This window comes from Doryrhamphus excisus, linkage group LG6 (genome assembly GCF_037039965.1).
Source record: "Doryrhamphus excisus strain RoL-2023G ecotype Guam linkage group LG6, RoL_Dexc_Guam_v1.1, whole genome shotgun sequence".
NCBI lineage: Eukaryota > Metazoa > Chordata > Actinopteri > Syngnathiformes > Syngnathidae > Doryrhamphus > Doryrhamphus excisus.
Window position 1 is genome coordinate 23,756,520 of NC_136362.1, and position 15,862 is coordinate 23,772,381.

The following is a 15,862-nucleotide window of genomic DNA, read 5'->3' on the forward strand; positions in this document are numbered from 1 at the left end:
TTTGGCCTTCTCGGTGTTGAGGATGAGGCAGCAGAAGTCTTGTGGCATTTTGGACTTGACCACAGGAGGAGGATAAAAGAGATTGGTTTCACATTTAATACTTCTCCTCACCGCCTGAACAGGGACTTGAACCCTGGACCCTCAGATTAAAAGTCTGATGCTCTACCAACTGAGCTATCCAGGCCCTTGATAAATAAGGACAACTCAATGAAGACAAAATCTTCTGGCATACTGTACTTGTCCTTGCAGAGATGAAGAGGCCCCGGTCCCGAAATGTCCACCCCCAAGATGGACTGAGGTCTTAAACTACCCACATGGACAATCCAAATATCTTCTGGACAAAAAGAGTTTGTCGTCAGACAAGAGAAAGGTTGAGCCAGTCACCTGAACATGAAACTTTTGATCTGAGTGTCCGGGATTCAAGTCCCTGTTCAGGTGACCAGGTCTGAGGTCCACTTGCAAACGCCTCCTTTTTGCCCTCAAAATACAAGGACAACACCTTGGTACTTTATGGAAGCTACATGAGGAGCCGGGCTTTTAACTGGAACTGGAAAGACTTGCGGCCCCGCACTGTCAATAGGGGGATTTGAACCCACGCCTCATTAGAGACTGCAAACTGAATGCAGCGCCTTCGACCGCTCGGCCATCCTGACCCTTCAGGATCCATTTGAAGGTTCTCTTAATGGTTTTTAAATGTCTTAGGGGTTGTGGGCCTTCTTATTTTTCTTTTATGTTATGAACCCTCGCGGTCCATCAGGTCCTCCAACACCGACCTGTTATGTATTCCCAGCCCATCAGTCATCCGGGAAATATGGATTGTGTGTCCAAACTGGGGATGGATGCTCGTGTACACACCTTCAGACATCAAGAACATATCCTTGTTCCTATTTGTCATTTTGATTTTTTTTGTAAAAGGAGGTCTTGAAAGGCCATGTTTCCACCCAGTTTCGAACTTCTCCAAGTGCTCAGCTGTGTTGTACAATCTGACAGTCCTTTGCTACCAATCATTCCAGTCGTGGATAATGGACCTGACCAGGAAAATGAAAGCTGTGGGATTTCAACCAGTGGCTCCTGAGCGAAAGGAGCCTTAATCTGGTGCTTTAGACCACTCATCCACACAACCCAAAAGGTGCCCTGATCAGGAAAAAACTTTGACCTTGTGAGGTTCGCTGACAACGGAGGACATTGAAATGGAGCCACACAAAGGAGGGTACCTGCACTGTTTACATGTCCGTTGACCAGGTAGACCGGGATTCAATTGGCGGACTTGAAATTATTCAAATGTGCAGTGACAGCAGTTCACAGACAGCGCTGAAAGATGACCCGAACCGTTCGACCGAGGACCAAGACAAATCCTATCTCCAGTCAAAACCTAACCAAATGTCAGTTCCCTGACCGGGAATTGAACATCAGCAGTGTTGGCATTCTCCATAAACTCGTGTGACCTTCTCTGCCAACACTGCATCAGCGGGGGAATTAGCTCAAATGGTAGAGAGCTAGCTTAACATGTCAGAGGTAGTGGGATCAATTCCCGCATTCTCCATGAACTCCTTTGTTTTTTTGATGAAATGTCCCCGATATCCCGATATCTAGGTCAAATACAGCCATAGGTATCACCCTAAACTGGATTCAGAGTCCAGAGTGCTAACCATTACACCATGGAACCCTTTGTTTTGGATGTGACTGGCACCTTCTGGCGTAACAATGGAGGCTTTGCAAACCAGGACAACAACTTTACTCTTCACGGCGTCTCATTGCGGTTGTGGCTGAGAATGCCACTATTGACTGAATTTGGATTAGATAATCAAGTCTTGTGGTGGAGAGTCTCAGGTGTAGAGTCTCAGGTGGAGAGGTGTGACGTTTCTGATCGAATTCAGAGGTCATCAGTTGGTCCTGAAAACGGTCTTGGCACTTCTTTTCACGATGAAAGGTATGAAAACAGCCCTGTTGCATTGGCCGGGAATCGGACCCGGGTCTACCACGTGGATCGATCCTGGACTCATTTCCGATTCTAACATCTATTTTACAAAAGGCAAAGAACTCCTCGAAGACTGCGGGCATTGATACCACAACAAGACAAGGTTATACCTATGGCTGTATTTGGCCTAGATATCGGGATTGGGGCCTGGGTTAGTGTTTGGTACTTGGGAACATTTAATCACAAAAAACAAAAGAGATTTTGGAGAATGCGGGCATTGATCCCGCTTCCTCTCACATGCGAAGCTAGCACTCTACCATTTGAGCTAAATCTCCTGCTGTTGCAGCGTTGGCAGAGAAGGTCCAGTCTGAGAACTATTTTGGTTGCTTTGCTGGACTACATCAAAGCGACACAGTCTCTGCCTTTCTGAGTGCAGACCTAAAGCAGTCACTGGTGGTCTAGTGGCTAGGATTCGGCGCTTTCACCGCTGCGGCCTGGGTTCGATTCCCGGTCAGGTAGTTGACATTTGGATAGGTTTTGACTGGAGATAGAGTCGCCAGATGGTCAACCTCCCACCTGTAGGCGAGTACCGAGGCCATGTCGGCGAAGACGGCAGTACATGGCACAGATAGAGCTTCACCCTTCCCCCACTTGAGGCCCCTACTGAAAAAGCAGAACCCACCATCGCAGCTAAAATAGGCCACTTGGGAGAGCGTTGGACTGAAGTTCTAAAGGTCCTCACAATAAACCTCACTCCTCCTGATGGTCGTTACGTCTTTCAATAATGGGGCGTTAAAATGTGGATTTTCAAAAGGACCAAGACAATCCATCTGCAACCTGGTCAACGGACATGTAAACAGTGCAGGTACCCTGCTTTGTGCGGCTCCTTTTCAGTGTCCTCCATTGTCAGCGAACCTCACAAGGTCACAGTTTTTTCCTGATCAGGGCACCGTTTTAGGTTGTGTGGATGAGTGGTCTAAAGCACCAGATTAAGGCTCCTTTTGCTCAGGGGGCACTGGTTGTTGCACAATTTTCCACAGGAAAGAAATCTTGACGATGTATCACCAAAAGTGCTGAACCGCCCACTGTGGGGCTGAAACTAGCGCACAAGGAATAACTTGCTTAAGTACACCTTTTGGACCTCGATGACCCATCAAGAAGTCAACCTTTGTTGGTTCAATTCTCCCATTCACCATGAGGATGTGTGCTGGTTTAGTGCATATGCAGAACTTAGTTCCCATCGTGTAACCATGTTTGGTGTGTTTGAGGGGGTATAGCTCAGTGGTAGAGCATTTGACTGCAGATCAAGAGGTCTCCGGTTCAAATCCAGATGCCCACTGATGCACTCCTTTGGTTTAAGAATAGTCTAGTACATGAATGCATGGCTCATAATAGCAACAACTTCGGTGTAATATAACTCGAGATTGTTTCCCTTTTTGCATGGCTCCTTTCTACATTCTTCACACTGACATGAAATTTCTGCTGTGGCTTTTGTCCAATTTCCTCACGGATGACACAGCCCCCCCCCCCATGTCTAAGAGAAAGTCCAGCCGCACCACAAAACAAAGTCATTTCAGCTGCTTTTACCCACGATCTTATCCTTTCCGTGCTGACTCAAAGCTCAGGACCATCGGACCAGAGCTCTGCCTTTGGGTTCAGCTCCCACATCACTGTGGCGGACCAGTGGAGCATCCAACGTAGATCAACTGGTAAACTGTCATGTTAGATGCCAAGAACAAGACGCCAAGGTACCTTGAACTCCTCCAGTGGGGGTCGGATCTCTTCCCCAACACATAGACAATTTCATTGAAATGTCAAGACAACCTCTTTTGTCCTTCTAATGTGGTCTGTTTTGTTAGCCCAAATGTCCAAAATCACAAGAGTTTTGCCTTTGTAGGGAGCATTGTAGTACATGTCACATGTGTACTACACATGACATTAGAAAGGATGGGAATTTCTTCAACACAACAAGACTTCTGCTAAGGGGTAGATCCAATCCCAACATCTCTTCTACAAAAGGTGAAGAACTCCTTGGAGAATGTGGGCATTGATCCCAAACAAGACAATACAAGGTGCTAGACAGGAGAATGCAGTTAGGACTGGGTTTAGGGTGATACCTATGGCTGTATTTGGCCTAGATATTGGGATTGGGGCCCGGATTAGTGTTTGGTACTTGGGAACATTTAATCACAAAAAACAAAAGAGGTTTTGGAGAATGCGGGCATCGATCCCACTACCTCTCACATGCAAAGCAAGCGCTCTACCATTTGAGCTAATTCCCCTGCTGCTGCAGCATTGGCAGATAAATCTTCTGGCATACTGTACTTGTCCTTGCAGCGGTGAAGAGGCCCTGGTCCCGAAATGTCCACCTTCAAGATGGACTGAGGTCTTAAACTACCCACATGGACAAGCCAAATATCTTCTGGACAAAAAGAGTTCATGGTCAGACACGACAAAGGTTGAGCCGGTCACCCGAACATGAAACTTTTGATCTGAGTGTTCGGGATTCAAGTCCCTGTTCAGGTGACCGGGTCTAAGGTCCACTTGCAAACGCCTCCTTTTTGCCCTCAATATACGAGGGCAACAGGACAATCCCTTGGTACTCTATGGAAACTACATGAGGAGCCTGGCTTTTAACTGGAACTGGAAAGACTTGTGGCCCCACACACAAACCAAGTATCTTCTGATCAGCTGATCCTTGACATCAGCTGTCACAGACATTGGCGTCGTTTAGGGACCTCATCCTGATCCACGGTTACCACTGATTTGTATAGTAAGTCAATAAGTCATCATACTCTTACTATTAAAGGAGGACACAGTCCAAACACTCGATTGCTGCAGGGCAAGTAGGTTCCACCAAGACTTGAACTTGGATCACTGGATTCAGAGTCCAGAGTGCTAACCATTACACCATGGAACCCTTTGTTTTGGATGTGACTGGGACCTTCTGGCATAAGAATGGAGGCTTTGCAAACCAGGACACCAACTTTACTCTTTGATGAGCGCAAAGTATTTTGGGGTACAATCCAGGGGTCTTGTGCTCTCACGGAAATGGCTGTCCTTTTCCAACAGGAGTTGAGATGAAATGATCACTCAATCAGAATTTCTCCGTTTGCCAATTTCAGACTGTGTCACAAAGACTCAAGTCCAACTCCATCGACAGGGAAGCGGAGGTCCTTCAGACAAGACGGTTTTGCCATTTTTCCTGGCAGACATAACATAACCAAAGGGCTGGTCCTTCGAGCCGGACTTGAACCTGCGACCTAAGGATGCCAGCTTGAACAACTACAGTCCTCCACTCTTCCAACTGCGCTATCGAAGGTCTTGTTGCTTTGAGGCTAGTGAGTACGGCCGAGCGTTCAATGGCGTCTCATTGCGGTTGTGGCTGAGAATGCCACTATTGACAGAATTTGGAATAGATAATCAAGTCTTGTGGTGGAGAGTCTCAGGTGGAGAGTCTCAGGTGAAGTGTGACGTTTCTGATCGAATTCAGAGGTCATCAGTTGGTCCTGAAAACGGTCTTGGCACTTCTTTTCACGATTTCCAATCCCACATCTCTTTTACAAAATACAAAGGATTCCTTGGAGAATGTGAGTATCGATTCTGCCACTTCTCGCATGCTAAGCAAGCACTTTACCATTTGACGTAATTCCCCTAGTTTGGGGTAATTAGTCGGATGTTAAGGGATAGATCCAATCCCAACATCTCTTCTACAAAAGGCAAAGAACTCCTAGGAGACTGCGGGCATTGATCCCACAACATGACAAGACTAGGTGCTAGACAGGAGAATGCAGTTAGGACTGGGTTTAGGTTAGGACTGAGTTTAGGGTGATACCTACGGCTGTATTTGGCCTAGGTATCGGGATTGGGGCCTGGATTAGTGTTTGATACTTGGGAACATTTAATGACAAAAAAACAAAAGAGATTTTGGAGAATGCGGGCATTGATCCCGCTACCTCTCACATGCTAAGCGAGCGCTCTACCATTTGAGCTAATTCCCCTGCTGATGCAGCATTGGCAGAGAAGGTCTAGTCTCATAACTATTTTGGTTCCTTTGCTGGAGTACGTCAAAGCGACACAGTATCTGCCTTTTTGAGTGCAACAATGATGAGGACAACTCCATCCATCCATCCATTTACCTGAAACTTCTCATCTCTTTGTGACCGTTGACCCTGGTCTTTGACCCTGGTCATGTTTACTCCAAATGACACATGGTCAACCTCCCACCTGTAGGCGAACTCGTCGTCCACAGTACCGAGGCCATGTCGGCGAAGACGGCAGTACATGGCACAGATACAGCTTCACCCTTCCCCCACTTGAGGCCCCTACTGAAAAAGCAGAACCCACCATCGCAGCTAAAATAGGCCACTTGGGAGAGCGTTGGACTGAAGTTCTAAAGGTCCTCACAATAAACCTCACTCCTCCTGATGGTCGTTACGTCTTTCAATAATGGGGCGTTAAAATGTGGATTTTCAAAAGGACCAAGACAATCCATCTGCAACCTGGTCAACGGACATGTAAACAGTGCAGGTACCCTGCTTTGTGCGGCTCCTTTTCAGTGTCCTCCATTGTCAGCGAACCTCACAAGGTCACAGTTTTTTCCTGATCAGGGCACCGTTTTAGGTTGTGTGGATGAGTGGTCTAAAGCACCAGATTAAGGCTCCTTTTGCTCAGGGGGCACTGGTTGTTGCACAATTTTCCACAGGAAAGAAATCTTGACGATGTATCACCAAAAGTGCTGAACCGCCCACTGTGGGGCTGAAACTAGCGCACAAGGAATAACTTGCTTAAGTACACCTTTTGGACCTCGATGACCCATCAAGAAGTCAACCTTTGTTGGTTCAATTCTCCCATTCACCATGAGGATGTGTGCTGGTTTAGTGCATATGCAGAACTTAGTTCCCATCGTGTAACCATGTTTGGTGTGTTTGAGGGGGTATAGCTCAGTGGTAGAGCATTTGACTGCAGATCAAGAGGTCTCCGGTTCAAATCCGGATGCCCCCTGATGCACTCCTTTGGTTTAAGAATAGTCTAGTACATGAATGCATGGCTCATAATAGCAACAACTTCGGTGTAATATAACTCGAGATTGTTTCCCTTTTTGCATGGCTCCTTTCTACATTCTTCACACTGACATGAAATTTCTGCTGTGGCTTTTGTCCAATTTCCTCACGGATGACACAGCCCCCCCCCCATGTCTAAGAGAAAGTCCAGCCGCACCACAAAACAAAGTCATTTCAGCTGCTTTTACCCACGATCTTATCCTTTCCGTGCTGACTCAAAGCTCAGGACCATCGGACCAGAGCTCTGCCTTTGGGTTCAGCTCCCACATCACTGTGGCGGACCAGTGGAGCATCCAACGTAGATCAACTGGTAAACTGTCATGTTAGATGCCAAGAACAAGACGCCAAGGTACCTTGAACTCCTCCAGTGGGGGTCGGATCTCTTCCCCAACACATAGACAATTTCATTGAAATGTCAAGACAACCTCTTTTGTCCTTCTAATGTGGTCTGTTTTGTTAGCCCAAATGTCCAAAATCACAAGAGTTTTGCCTTTGTAGGGAGCATTGTAGTACATGTCACATGTGTACTACACATGACATTAGAAAGGATGGGAATTTCTTCAACACAACAAGACTTCTGATTCAAAAACATTTTGTTGAAGAAAAGCCCATTATTTCTGGAACATCTTATGTGAACTACAATTCTCCCTACAAAGGAGAGATCTTGGTCTGTTTGGACAATTGTCAATCTGCCCCCACTTTGGACACATCATCATGTTTCATTGTTTGGCCACTGCTTTCTGAGTTTCGCCAGTACTCTTATAACCCCCCCTCCTCTGCTCCGGGTTTCTTTAGATTAGTGGTTATCCCGTTTGCCTCACACGCATAAGGCCCCCTGTTTAAACTGCGTGGAAACATGGGCTTTCTATTCCCTCTTTTACAAAATAACTGGTGGTCTAGTGGCTAGAATTCGGTGCTCTCACTGCCGCGGCCCGGTTTCGATTCCCGATCAGGGAATTGACATTTGGATAGGTTTTTACTGGAGAGAGGATTTGTCTTCGGCCTCGTTGGAATGGTTGGGGTCATCTTGAAGCGCTGTTTGGGAACAATAACTCACTGACTCGGTTTCTTCACTATTACATGACAAGAGACTGGTCTAGAGAACGCAGCCAGGATTAGGTTTGGGGTATTTGTCTGACGCTGATGGATAGATCCTGGACTCATTTCCGATCCCACATCTCTTTGACAAAATACAAAGGATTCCTTTGGGAATGCGGGTATTGATTCTGCTGCATCTCGCATGGTAAGCAAGCACTTTACCATTTGAGGTAATTCCCCTGGTTTGGGGTATTTGTCGGATGCTAAGGGGTAGATCCAATCCCAACATCTCTTCTACAAAAGGTGAAGAACTCCTTGGAGAATGTGGGCATTGATCCCAAACAAGACAATACAAGGTGCTAGACAGGAGAATGCAGTTAGGACTGGGTTTAGGGTGATACCTATGGCTGTATTTGGCCTAGATATTGGGATTGGGGCCCGGATTAGTGTTTGGTACTTGGGAACATTTAATCACAAAAAACAAAAGAGGTTTTGGAGAATGCGGGCATCGATCCCACTACCTCTCACATGCAAAGCAAGCGCTCTACCATTTGAGCTAATTCCCCTGCTGCTGCAGCATTGGCAGATAAATCTTCTGGCATACTGTACTTGTCCTTGCAGCGGTGAAGAGGCCCTGGTCCCGAAATGTCCACCTTCAAGATGGACTGAGGTCTTAAACTACCCACATGGACAAGCCAAATATCTTCTGGACAAAAAGAGTTCATGGTCAGACACGACAAAGGTTGAGCCGGTCACCCGAACATGAAACTTTTGATCTGAGTGTTCGGGATTCAAGTCCCTGTTCAGGTGACCGGGTCTAAGGTCCACTTGCAAACGCCTCCTTTTTGCCCTCAATATACGAGGGCAACAGGACAATCCCTTGGTACTCTATGGAAACTACATGAGGAGCCTGGCTTTTAACTGGAACTGGAAAGACTTGTGGCCCCACACACAAACCAAGTATCTTCTGATCAGCTGATCCTTGACATCAGCTGTCACAGACATTGGCGTCGTTTAGGGACCTCATCCTGATCCACGGTTACCACTGATTTGTATAGTAAGTCAATAAGTCATCATACTCTTACTATTAAAGGAGGACACAGTCCAAACACTCGATTGCTGCAGGGCAAGTAGGTTCCACCAAGACTTGAACTTGGATCACTGGATTCAGAGTCCAGAGTGCTAACCATTACACCATGGAACCCTTTGTTTTGGATGTGACTGGGACCTTCTGGCATAAGAATGGAGGCTTTGCAAACCAGGACACCAACTTTACTCTTTGATGAGCGCAAAGTATTTTGGGGTACAATCCAGGGGTCTTGTGCTCTCACGGAAATGGCTGTCCTTTTCCAACAGGAGTTGAGATGAAATGATCACTCAATCAGAATTTCTCCGTTTGCCAATTTCAGACTGTGTCACAAAGACTCAAGTCCAACTCCATCGACAGGGAAGCGGAGGTCCTTCAGACAAGACGGTTTTGCCATTTTTCCTGGCAGACATAACATAACCAAAGGGCTGGTCCTTCGAGCCGGACTTGAACCTGCGACCTAAGGATGCCAGCTTGAACAACTACAGTCCTCCACTCTTCCAACTGCGCTATCGAAGGTCTTGTTGCTTTGAGGCTAGTGAGTACGGCCGAGCGTTCAATGGCGTCTCATTGCGGTTGTGGCTGAGAATGCCACTATTGACAGAATTTGGAATAGATAATCAAGTCTTGTGGTGGAGAGTCTCAGGTGGAGAGTCTCAGGTGAAGTGTGACGTTTCTGATCGAATTCAGAGGTCATCAGTTGGTCCTGAAAACGGTCTTGGCACTTCTTTTCACGATTTCCAATCCCACATCTCTTTTACAAAATACAAAGGATTCCTTGGAGAATGTGAGTATCGATTCTGGCACTTCTCGCATGCTAAGCAAGCACTTTACCATTTGACGTAATTCCCCTAGTTTGGGGTAATTAGTCGGATGTTAAGGGATAGATCCAATCCCAACATCTCTTCTACAAAAGGCAAAGAACTCCTAGGAGACTGCGGGCATTGATCCCACAACATGACAAGACTAGGTGCTAGACAGGAGAATGCAGTTAGGACTGGGTTTAGGTTAGGACTGAGTTTAGGGTGATACCTACGGCTGTATTTGGCCTAGGTATCGGGATTGGGGCCTGGATTAGTGTTTGCTACTTGGGAACATTTAATGACAAAAAAACAAAAGAGATTTTGGAGAATGCGGGCATTGATCCCGCTACCTCTCACATGCTAAGCGAGCGCTCTACCATTTGAGCTAATTCCCCTGCTGATGCAGCATTGGCAGAGAAGGTCTAGTCTCATAACTATTTTGGTTCCTTTGCTGGAGTACGTCAAAGCGACACAGTATCTGCCTTTTTGAGTGCAACAATGATGAGGACAACTCCATCCATCCATCCATTTACCTGAAACTTCTCATCTCTTTGTGACCGTTGACCCTGGTCTTTGACCCTGGTCATGTTTACTCCAAATGACACATGGTCAACCTCCCACCTGTAGGCGAACTCGTCGTCCACAGTACCGAGGCCATGTCGGCGAAGACGGCAGTACATGGCACAGATACAGCTTCACCCTTCCCCCACTTGAGGCCCCTACTGAAAAAGCAGAACCCACCATCGCAGCTAAAATAGGCCACTTGGGAGAGCGTTGGACTGAAGTTCTAAAGGTCCTCACAATAAACCTCACTCCTCCTGATGGTCGTTACGTCTTTCAATAATGGGGCGTTAAAATGTGGATTTTCAAAAGGACCAAGACAATCCATCTGCAACCTGGTCAACGGACATGTAAACAGTGCAGGTACCCTGCTTTGTGCGGCTCCTTTTCAGTGTCCTCCATTGTCAGCGAACCTCACAAGGTCACAGTTTTTTCCTGATCAGGGCACCGTTTTAGGTTGTGTGGATGAGTGGTCTAAAGCACCAGATTAAGGCTCCTTTTGCTCAGGGGGCACTGGTTGTTGCACAATTTTCCACAGGAAAGAAATCTTGACGATGTATCACCAAAAGTGCTGAACCGCCCACTGTGGGGCTGAAACTAGCGCTCAAGGAATAACTTGCTTAAGTACACTTTTTGGACCTCGATGACCCATCAAGAAGTCAACCTTTGTTGGTTCAATTCTCCCATTCACCATGAGGATGTGTGCTGGTTTAGTGCATATGCAGAACTTAGTTCCCATCGTGTAACCATGTTTGGTGTGTTTGAGGGGGTATAGCTCAGTGGTAGAGCATTTGACTGCAGATCAAGAGGTCTCCGGTTCAAATCCGGATGCCCCCTGATGCACTCCTTTGGTTTAAGAATAGTCTAGTACATGAATGCATGGCTCATAATAGCAACAACTTCGGTGTAATATAACTCGAGATTGTTTCCCTTTTTGCATGGCTCCTTTCTACATTCTTCACACTGACATGAAATTTCTGCTGTGGCTTTTGTCCAATTTCCTCACGGATGACACAGCCCCCCCCCCATGTCTAAGAGAAAGTCCAGCCGCACCACAAAACAAAGTCATTTCAGCTGCTTTTACCCACGATCTTATCCTTTCCGTGCTGACTCAAAGCTCAGGACCATCGGACCAGAGCTCTGCCTTTGGGTTCAGCTCCCACATCACTGTGGCGGACCAGTGGAGCATCCAACGTAGATCAACTGGTAAACTGTCATGTTAGATGCCAAGAACAAGACGCCAAGGTACCTTGAACTCCTCCAGTGGGGGTCGGATCTCTTCCCCAACACATAGACAATTTCATTGAAATGTCAAGACAACCTCTTTTGTCCTTCTAATGTGGTCTGTTTTGTTAGCCCAAATGTCCAAAATCACAAGAGTTTTGCCTTTGTAGGGAGCATTGTAGTACATGTCACATGTGTACTACACATGACATTAGAAAGGATGGGAATTTCTTCAACACAACAAGACTTCTGATTCAAAAACATTTTGTTGAAGAAAAGCCCATTATTTCTGGAACATCTTATGTGAACTACAATTCTCCCTACAAAGGAGAGATCTTGGTCTGTTTGGACAATTGTCAATCTGCCCCCACTTTGGACACATCATCATGTTTCATTGTTTGGCCACTGCTTTCTGAGTTTCGCCAGTACTCTTATAACCCCCCCTCCTCTGCTCCGGGTTTCTTTAGATTAGTGGTTATCCCGTTTGCCTCACACGCATAAGGCCCCCTGTTTAAACTGCGTGGAAACATGGGCTTTCTATTCCCTCTTTTACAAAATAACTGGTGGTCTAGTGGCTAGAATTCGGTGCTCTCACTGCCGCGGCCCGGTTTCGATTCCCGATCAGGGAATTGACATTTGGATAGGTTTTTACTGGAGAGAGGATTTGTCTTCGGCCTCGTTGGAATGGTTGGGGTCATCTTGAAGCGCTGTTTGGGAACAATAACTCACTGACTCGGTTTCTTCACTATTACATGACAAGAGACTGGTCTAGAGAACGCAGCCAGGATTAGGTTTGGGGTATTTGTCTGACGCTGATGGATAGATCCTGGACTCATTTCCGATCCCACATCTCTTTGACAAAATACAAAGGATTCCTTTGGGAATGCGGGTATTGATTCTGCTGCATCTCGCATGGTAAGCAAGCACTTTACCATTTGAGGTAATTCCCCTGGTTTGGGGTATTTGTCGGATGCTAAGGGGTAGATCCAATCCCAACATCTCTTCTACAAAAGGTGAAGAACTCCTTGGAGAATGTGGGCATTGATCCCAAACAAGACAATACAAGGTGCTAGACAGGAGAATGCAGTTAGGACTGGGTTTAGGGTGATACCTATGGCTGTATTTGGCCTAGATATTGGGATTGGGGCCCGGATTAGTGTTTGGTACTTGGGAACATTTAATCACAAAAAACAAAAGAGGTTTTGGAGAATGCGGGCATCGATCCCACTACCTCTCACATGCAAAGCAAGCGCTCTACCATTTGAGCTAATTCCCCTGCTGCTGCAGCATTGGCAGATAAATCTTCTGGCATACTGTACTTGTCCTTGCAGCGGTGAAGAGGCCCTGGTCCCGAAATGTCCACCTTCAAGATGGACTGAGGTCTTAAACTACCCACATGGACAAGCCAAATATCTTCTGGACAAAAAGAGTTCATGGTCAGACACGACAAAGGTTGAGCCGGTCACCCGAACATGAAACTTTTGATCTGAGTGTTCGGGATTCAAGTCCCTGTTCAGGTGACCGGGTCTAAGGTCCACTTGCAAACGCCTCCTTTTTGCCCTCAATATACGAGGGCAACAGGACAATCCCTTGGTACTCTATGGAAACTACATGAGGAGCCTGGCTTTTAACTGGAACTGGAAAGACTTGTGGCCCCACACACAAACCAAGTATCTTCTGATCAGCTGATCCTTGACATCAGCTGTCACAGACATTGGCGTCGTTTAGGGACCTCATCCTGATCCACGGTTACCACTGATTTGTATAGTAAGTCAATAAGTCATCATACTCTTACTATTAAAGGAGGACACAGTCCAAACACTCGATTGCTGCAGGGCAAGTAGGTTCCACCAAGACTTGAACTTGGATCACTGGATTCAGAGTCCAGAGTGCTAACCATTACACCATGGAACCCTTTGTTTTGGATGTGACTGGGACCTTCTGGCATAAGAATGGAGGCTTTGCAAACCAGGACACCAACTTTACTCTTTGATGAGCGCAAAGTATTTTGGGGTACAATCCAGGGGTCTTGTGCTCTCACGGAAATGGCTGTCCTTTTCCAACAGGAGTTGAGATGAAATGATCACTCAATCAGAATTTCTCCGTTTGCCAATTTCAGACTGTGTCACAAAGACTCAAGTCCAACTCCATCGACAGGGAAGCGGAGGTCCTTCAGACAAGACGGTTTTGCCATTTTTCCTGGCAGACATAACATAACCAAAGGGCTGGTCCTTCGAGCCGGACTTGAACCTGCGACCTAAGGATGCCAGCTTGAACAACTACAGTCCTCCACTCTTCCAACTGCGCTATCGAAGGTCTTGTTGCTTTGAGGCTAGTGAGTACGGCCGAGCGTTCAATGGCGTCTCATTGCGGTTGTGGCTGAGAATGCCACTATTGACAGAATTTGGAATAGATAATCAAGTCTTGTGGTGGAGAGTCTCAGGTGGAGAGTCTCAGGTGAAGTGTGACGTTTCTGATCGAATTCAGAGGTCATCAGTTGGTCCTGAAAACGGTCTTGGCACTTCTTTTCACGATTTCCAATCCCACATCTCTTTTACAAAATACAAAGGATTCCTTGGAGAATGTGAGTATCGATTCTGCCACTTCTCGCATGCTAAGCAAGCACTTTACCATTTGACGTAATTCCCCTAGTTTGGGGTAATTAGTCGGATGTTAAGGGATAGATCCAATCCCAACATCTCTTCTACAAAAGGCAAAGAACTCCTAGGAGACTGCGGGCATTGATCCCACAACATGACAAGACTAGGTGCTAGACAGGAGAATGCAGTTAGGGCTGGGTTTAGGTTAGGACTGAGTTTAGGGTGATACCTACGGCTGTATTTGGCCTAGGTATCGGGATTGGGGCCTGGATTAGTGTTTGCTACTTGGGAACATTTAATGACAAAAAAACAAAAGAGATTTTGGAGAATGCGGGCATTGATCCCGCTACCTCTCACATGCTAAGCGAGCACTCTACCATTTGAGCTAATTCCCCTGCTGATGCAGCATTGGCAGAGAAGGTCTAGTCTCATAACTATTTTGGTTCCTTTGCTGGAGTACGTCAAAGCGACACAGTATCTGCCTTTTTGAGTGCAACAATGATGAGGACAACTCCATCCATCCATCCATTTACCTGAAACTTCTCATCTCTTTGTGACCGTTGACCCTGGTCTTTGACCCTGGTCATGTTTACTCCAAATGACACATGGTCAACCTCCCACCTGTAGGCGAACTCGTCGTCCACAGTACCGAGGCCATGTCGGCGAAGACGGCAGTACATGGCACAGATACAGCTTCACCCTTCCCCCACTTGAGGCCCCTACTGAAAAAGCAGAACCCACCATCGCAGCTAAAATAGGCCACTTGGGAGAGCGTTGGACTGAAGTTCTAAAGGTCCTCACAATAAACCTCACTCCTCCTGATGGTCGTTACGTCTTTCAATAATGGGGCGTTAAAATGTGGATTTTCAAAAGGACCAAGACAATCCATCTGCAACCTGGTCAACGGACATGTAAACAGTGCAGGTACCCTGCTTTGTGCGGCTCCTTTTCAGTGTCCTCCATTGTCAGCGAACCTCACAAGGTCACAGTTTTTTCCTGATCAGGGCACCGTTTTAGGTTGTGTGGATGAGTGGTCTAAAGCACCAGATTAAGGCTCCTTTTGCTCAGGGGGCACTGGTTGTTGCACAATTTTCCACAGGAAAGAAATCTTGACGATGTATCACCAAAAGTGCTGAACCGCCCACTGTGGGGCTGAAACTAGCGCTCAAGGAATAACTTGCTTAAGTACACTTTTTGGACCTCGATGACCCATCAAGAAGTCAACCTTTGTTGGTTCAATTCTCCCATTCACCATGAGGATGTGTGCTGGTTTAGTGCATATGCAGAACTTAGTTCCCATCGTGTAACCATGTTTGGTGTGTTTGAGGGGGTATAGCTCAGTGGTAGAGCATTTGACTGCAGATCAAGAGGTCTCCGGTTCAAATCCGGATGCCCCCTGATGCACTCCTTTGGTTTAAGAATAGTCTAGTACATGAATGCATGGCTCATAATAGCAACAACTTCGGTGTAATATAACTCGAGATTGTTTCCCTTTTTGCATGGCTCCTTTCTACATTCTTCACACTGACATGAAATTTCTGCTGTGGCTTTTGTCCAATTTCCTCACG

At 46.5% G+C, this 15,862-nt stretch overlaps 8 non-coding genes across 8 annotated transcripts; 4 read left to right on the forward strand and 4 right to left on the reverse strand.

Moving 5' to 3' along the window:
* Window positions 1–111: 111 nt before the first annotated feature.
* trnak-uuu (transfer RNA lysine (anticodon UUU)) lies at window positions 112–184 on the reverse strand. The gene has a single exon. It is a non-coding gene; the product is annotated as a tRNA-Lys (tRNA).
* A 3,001-nt stretch (window positions 185–3,185) lies between these two features.
* Window positions 3,186–3,257, forward strand: trnac-gca (transfer RNA cysteine (anticodon GCA)). The gene has a single exon. It is a non-coding gene; the product is annotated as a tRNA-Cys (tRNA).
* A 1,509-nt stretch (window positions 3,258–4,766) lies between these two features.
* On the reverse strand, window positions 4,767–4,838 carry trnaq-cug (transfer RNA glutamine (anticodon CUG)). The gene has a single exon. It is a non-coding gene; the product is annotated as a tRNA-Gln (tRNA).
* A 2,012-nt stretch (window positions 4,839–6,850) lies between these two features.
* On the forward strand, window positions 6,851–6,922 carry trnac-gca (transfer RNA cysteine (anticodon GCA)). Its single transcript has one exon. It is a non-coding gene; the product is annotated as a tRNA-Cys (tRNA).
* Window positions 6,923–9,151: 2,229 nt separating this feature from the next.
* trnaq-cug (transfer RNA glutamine (anticodon CUG)) lies at window positions 9,152–9,223 on the reverse strand. Its single transcript has one exon. It is a non-coding gene; the product is annotated as a tRNA-Gln (tRNA).
* Window positions 9,224–11,235: 2,012 nt separating this feature from the next.
* On the forward strand, window positions 11,236–11,307 carry trnac-gca (transfer RNA cysteine (anticodon GCA)). Its single transcript has one exon. It is a non-coding gene; the product is annotated as a tRNA-Cys (tRNA).
* Window positions 11,308–13,536: 2,229 nt separating this feature from the next.
* Window positions 13,537–13,608, reverse strand: trnaq-cug (transfer RNA glutamine (anticodon CUG)). The gene has a single exon. It is a non-coding gene; the product is annotated as a tRNA-Gln (tRNA).
* Window positions 13,609–15,620: 2,012 nt separating this feature from the next.
* On the forward strand, window positions 15,621–15,692 carry trnac-gca (transfer RNA cysteine (anticodon GCA)). The gene has a single exon. It is a non-coding gene; the product is annotated as a tRNA-Cys (tRNA).
* Window positions 15,693–15,862: the final 170 nt, after the last annotated feature.